Below are 6,326 nucleotides of genomic sequence, written 5' to 3'. Positions count from 1 at the left end.
GAAGGAGCAGATGAAGATGATGCTTGGCTTAGTATTTCAGACAGAACAAATGCATGTGCACTGATTTGTACCTTCTAATCAATTACCAATGCTTTATTTCCCTATAAGAAGAAATATACATAAATGCTTTGATTCTCATTTAACAGATTGGAAAACTAAGAAACAGAAAGAGTAAATGATTTGGCTCAAACTTTGTTGTCCTAGAGTTTAAAATTCAATCCAAAATTTTCACCTTCCAGACTGCACTCAAATCCAAGGCCAATTTTTCAGAAAATGGGTTGCAGCTCTAATATTTTCTTTATCAAGATAATCAGGTCATCCCTTTAAATAACTCCTTTCTTCTTTAGAAGTGACATTAATATACAACTATCCTGAAAGCTTATATGCAAAACAAGCTAATAAAAAGATCTGGCTTTTTTTTTTTTTTTCTGAAGTCTTTACTTAATAAGGATATTCACAGATAATTGGCAATACTGTCTGGACAAAGAGTTACAGCTTCGTCGTCAAAAAACATAGCCTGCTTGTGCAAATTAGCTTAAGAAATTTCCCATTTCTAAGAGGATAGGCCAGCTGCCAGCTCTTTAAGAAAGAAAAACACACCCTCTTAGAACACGAGTCATTAAATATTACATAAAGGGTACTTACACACACACAGGCATTTTAAAAAATTGCTCAAGACCTTCCAAAACATCTCTTCACCACACATAGGGTACACATTTTGTCAAGATCAAGTTGTTTTTTTTCTTATGCATACCACTTACCAATAGCATTGCTACATGAGAAGGCTAAAGATGTACTGTAAACAAGAGTGCCTAACAGACAGAGCAGATGACTCAGAACTGATTTTAAAGTAGAGTTTACACTTGTAAGTTGAACTTAGTGCCTGCACCTGCTTACTTGTCAGCCCTGTTTTGAAAACAGATTGGCTGACCTTTATGCCTATAGTTATTTTCTAAATCTCATACCTGAAATGCAACCTTCTTAGAGAAAGAAGACCTAACCAATGTTTTTAGCACAGGTGGATTAAAATGGCCGTTCTTTGGAAATGTGGATTGAAAGTGTGAACAAGGACAGAAGTGTGCCCACCAAACCAAAACACAAGACCAGAGGCAATGTGACTTGCCAGAACTCAGCGTGGACATTTGAGTGGCTCCTGTCCAGTCCATGTCATAAATGAGTGCAGTGGGTGCCTTTATTCTTTTTATTGTGAACACTCAAAAGTATTGAGACATTACAAGCAGAGAGATAGTTAACAATTGAAATAAGACCAAAATAGTTCCAAAATCTAAAGGCAAAGGAATTCAGATGTCTCAACATGCTTCCCTAAAAAGCGAGTTCAAAGTACACAATAAAAAATAAGAAGATAACTGCTTTGATTTACAAGAATACTTCATTGATTTGCTTCTTAATTGCCTTGGGACAACAGATTCCTCAGAACAATGTCATATTTATTTTTCTATGTTAGCCAGAAAGTGAAAAAGAACTACTGAGTTGGAACAAGAATGTTTTCCCTTTACAAAATTAATGATTTCATCATAAATATTATGGTAACACTTTCCAAGAGTCTCAAAGTTTAATCCATCATATTTTTAGTAGTTAATTTAACAAAGTGGAATCTCAACTTTCAAATTCCTTTTCTTTTATATTGGAAGAATATTTGCCTATTTCATACTACTTTTTTTAAGCTTTTTTTTTTTTAAATAAAGCACTTTTGGAAGGAAAATTTGCATATGTTTTTCAGGCTAAATCTGCTTCTTTTTAAAAACAAAAACTAATCTTAAAAAAGTAAATGCAGACAAGCAATTAAAAGACTTTCCTTACTTGAAAAGCAACTTTTTCTCTCGTGTGGTTTATCAGTGAGCTCTAATGGACTTATATTGATAATTAAAATGATCTGTAGGGTCTTGCCCTCGTTAAAAATCCACGTTAAAATGTGAGTGCTTGATATTAAAAGTTACACTTCCGGCCTGGCGCGGTGGCTCACGCCTGTAATCCCAGCACTTTGGGAGGCCGAGGCAGTTGGATCACGAGGTCAGGAGATCGAGACCATCCTGGCAAACATGGTGAAACCCTGTCTCTACTAAAAATACAAAAAATTAGCGGGGCGTGGTGGCGGGCGCCTGCAGTCCCAGCTACTTGGGAGCCTGAGGCAGGAGAATGGCTTGAACTCGGGAGGCGGAGCCGAGATCGCGCCACTGCGCTCCAGCCTGGTCGACAGAGCAAGACTCCGTCTCATTAAATAAATAAATAAATAAATAAATAAATAAATAAATAAATAAATAAAATAAAAGCTACACTTCCACCTAAGTATAATGCAGCAGCTGTGAAATGGTGGGTGATGAGGTCATTGTTTCCTTACATTAATTTTTTTTTTTTTTTTGAGACGGAGTTTCGCTCTTGTTGCCCAGGCTGGAGTGCAGTGGCGCGATCTCGGCTCACGGCAACCTCCGCCTCCCGGGTTCAAGCGATTCTCCTGCCTTAGCCTCCCGAGTAGCTGGGACTACAGGCGCCCGCCACCATACCGGCTAATTTTGTATTTTTAGTTGAGACGGGGTTTCTCCATGTTGGTCAGGCTGGTCTTGAACTCCTGACCTCAGGTGATCCGCCCGCCTCGGCCTCCCAAAGTGCTGGGATTACAGGCGTGAGCCACCGCCCCTGGATCCTTACATTAATTCTTATGAGGGACATCATACTGAGTTTTTGTAGAAGTGTAGAGATTTCAGTTGGTTTGTTTAGTTTTACGGGGATGACACAGGGGTGGGAGTGGGAGTGGTTTATGAAAGCCGTTGCACATTATGTTATTTATTAATAAAAATGCCTTTAAAATGCAATGAAGTCAGGAAAGGCAACAATAAAAACTCTTCTATCACAGTTCTAAATAATTGTACAATAAGTAAGATTTTGCTACTAAAACAAAAAAATTCTTCAATCTCTTTGGATGCTTCTCAAAGTTCTCACAAGTGATCTGAAAGTTACACAGAGAAAAGAGAATTTTTTACATTGAATATATAAAATTGTTTCAATAAATATTTAGGTCACTACAAAACAACTCACTAAAAAGTTAAAATTCCTCAAACTAAGTTAACTCAGTCAACAAATTTGTTTGTTTCTAATCTGGTTGTTCAGTCACACAGATGTTTAAAAAACATAAAAATGTTAATATAACATGATAGTTTTTCTTGATTATAAAATTAATAAGTATACATTATTTTAAGAAGGAAATTACATAACAGAGAACAACGCTTTTACAGTTGGTTTGGGTTCTTATTTCATAATATGTGTATCAATTTGGAAATTTTCTTATTAACTTCCTGTGACCACAGTGGAGAAGTTAGCTTATTACACTGGTCTACATCTCTCAATTTTTAGCAGTTACAGCACTATTTTAGTTTCTCCATTGGTTACCTTTGTTATTTAAATAACTTTCTTAAACCACTAGTTCTTTTTATTTAAATCCTCTTTTCAGCTTGTGAAATAGGTAACACGCCAAAAAAATACATAAAGCAGAGATGTATTCCAAAGCAAACCTCCCTGAAATGGCTACTCAGGTCAAATAAAGAAGTGTCAGTCCCCAGAAGGTTCCTGCATGCCTCTCCAAGGCATAACTCACTCCCTTTTCCTAAAACATAAAACTCTCCTGACTTCTCTAGTAATAACTTCCTTGCTTTTCTTTATATTTTTGCTATCCAAGGATGCATCACTCAACATATAATTTCACCTGTTTTTGAATTTTATGTAAATAGAATCATACACTATATATTATTTTGCATCAGGCTTTTCTTAGCTCAGTATTATGTTCATGAGATTCACTAATATTGTAGCATTCAGCTGCAGTCCATTAATATTCACTGCTATATAGAATTCCATGAGAGAGAGCCTTACAACTATTTATCCATACTCCCATTGATGAATATTTTGGTTGTTCCCAGGTTTAGGCTATTGTGAATAAAGCTGTTATGAATTTTCTCATACATGTCTCCTGGTACACATGGGCATATATTTCTTTTAGATATATACCTAAGAGAGAAATTGCTAGGTCGTGAGGTATGGTATCTTTAACTTTAATCAATAAAGCCAAATTGCTTTCCAAATTGGTTAAACTAGTTTCTCTTTTCACCAGCAGTGGAGGAGAGTTCCAGGAGCAATCCTTGCTCTTTTTCAGTCTTTTTAAATTTTAGCTATTTTGAGAGGTGTGTAGTGGTACCTCTTTACTGTTTTAATTTGCATTTTTCTGGTGGCTGAGATTGAATATCTTATCATATGCTTATTGATCAACTAGTTATATCCTGTTTTGAAGTGGCTGTTGAGTCTATTTGCTCATTTTTCTATTAAGTTGTATTTTCTTATTGGGGTGTATAAGCTCTTCAGATATTCTGGATATGGGTCCTTTGTTGGCTATAACAAATATTGATTAAATATGTATTCCAGATATTTTCAAGTCCATGGCTTGCCTTTTTACGATTTTTTAAATTTTACTTTAATTCTGGGACACATGTGCAGAACGTGCTGGTTTGTTACGTAGGTATACGTGTGCCATGGTGGTTTGCTGCACATATTGGTCTATCCTCTAAGGTCCCTCCCATCGCCCCCCACCCACTATTTTATTTTTAATGTTCTTATTTCACTGTAATCAAATTCATCAATCCTTATCTTAAAGGTTGGGGCTTCTTAATGTTTACTATGTTTTAAAATCACTCTCCCATATAGAGATTATGAATCTATTTTTTCTGTATTATCTTTTAAAGCCTTACTGTTTTGCCTTTGAAAGGGTCTATAATTTACCTGGAATTAATATTTTTGTTTACAGTGTGCAGTGAATTCAGCATTTTCTATTTTTTCCAGATAGAACATCCTCTTCCACACTGCTCTCAGGATCATTTTTGTCATTACTATTTAATTTGTCATTACTATTTCAATTTTCAACAGATTCTCTTGATGCCTCATTTTACAAAATGAGAACATTTGCATCCCTACCACTCCTTCCCTCTTCCCTATTTACTTTTCATTTTCCAAAATCTGTCAGCTAGAGCTTTACTTTAACATCATCAAAGCTGAGAGTGTTTACATTCTGTCCTTAATCAGGATTAACTCCTCCATGCTTTGTGCATTGGTTTATTTTAAAAGCTGATAATCAATAAACAAATTTTGCCTTATTATGACTATTCATCACATTATTCATCACAGAGCCAGAGAGTGCTAATAATTACATTCTCTTGACTACATTTCTGATCCTGTAATCATTGTGTCACTCAAAAGAAAATACACTAGCACCAAGGTTAAATAGATTATCCTCTCTAATATTTTACCAATGGCTGAAAAAGATCATGTTTTAAATTATTTCATATTTGGAACATGACATTCTGGTAAATGTTATGATTTAGCTAGAGTTTCTGGCTATTCATTTTTGCTTTGTTAAGACTCAGGTTTTTTCCCACCATATCCTAATATTTTGCAACTTTTCATTAGCAGCAGCTATTATCTGAAATATATTCCATTCATTTCCTTGAAAATAGACTTCTGTAAGTCTGCTGATTACTCTCCTAAATTAGACTAATTTTCTTCTTGGTCACACAACTGTTATACTTGGATGCTGTTTTAATATTCCTCTAAGCTAGTACTACCATTCGTATAGCCCTGGGAAGACTTAAGACAACTGCAAAGTCAGAGGGAACACAGTCCTATACTTGGATGCTGTTTTAATATTCCTCTAAGCTAGTACTACCATTCGTATAGCCCTGGGAAGACTTAAGACAACTGCAAAGTTAGAGGGAACACAGCCCACACAAGACCACCCTCAGGGCAGGTGCAGTGGCTCATACCTGTAATCCCAGCACTTGAGAGGTCAAGGTGGGAGGATCAATGGAGCCCAAGAGTTCGAGACCAGCTTGATCAACATACTGAGACTCCATCTCTACAAAAGAAAAAATCTAAATTAGCCGGGCGCGGTGGCAGGCGCCTGTAGTCCCAGCTATTCGGGAGGCTGGGGCAGGAGAATGGCGTGAACCTGGGAGGCGGAGCTTGCAGTGAGCCGAGATCGCGCCACTGCACTCTAGCCTGGGCGACAGAGCGAGCCTCCGTCTCAAAAAAAAAAAGAAAAAGAAAAAAGAAAAAATCAGCTGGGCCTGGTGGCATGTGCCTGTAGTCCCAGCTACCCCAGCCTGACTGACAGAGTGAGGTTTTGTCTCAAAAGAAAAAAGACCATCCTCATTAAATTGCAAGTTTGAGGAGTTGTCCAAACCATCTCCAGTTTTGATAATTTGCTAGAAAGACTCACAGAACTTTCTGAGTTACACTCACAGTTAAGATTTACCACAGAGAAAGGATAT

At 36.7% G+C, this 6,326-nt stretch overlaps 1 long non-coding RNA gene across 1 annotated transcript in view; it reads right to left on the bottom strand.

The window, feature by feature from the left end:
* Positions 1-2,650: 2,650 nt before the first annotated feature.
* The window catches only part of LOC112204387 (uncharacterized), a 29,620-nt gene continuing 25,944 nt past the window's right edge, over positions 2,651-6,326 (bottom strand). The window contains exons 3-4 of the long non-coding RNA XR_008537057.2: positions 5,820-5,911; positions 2,651-2,965 (exon numbers count right to left, since the gene is read on the bottom strand). This is a non-coding gene — a long non-coding RNA (uncharacterized LOC112204387). The remainder of the gene's footprint in view (positions 2,966-5,819; positions 5,912-6,326) is intronic.

The sequence above is a fragment of the Pan troglodytes genome, chromosome 11, assembly GCF_028858775.2.
Source record: "Pan troglodytes isolate AG18354 chromosome 11, NHGRI_mPanTro3-v2.0_pri, whole genome shotgun sequence".
In the NCBI taxonomy this organism is placed as follows: domain Eukaryota; kingdom Metazoa; phylum Chordata; class Mammalia; order Primates; family Hominidae; genus Pan; species Pan troglodytes.
The sequence above is the reverse complement of the archived record's forward strand: the minus strand, read 5'-3'. Positions and strand labels throughout refer to the sequence as shown.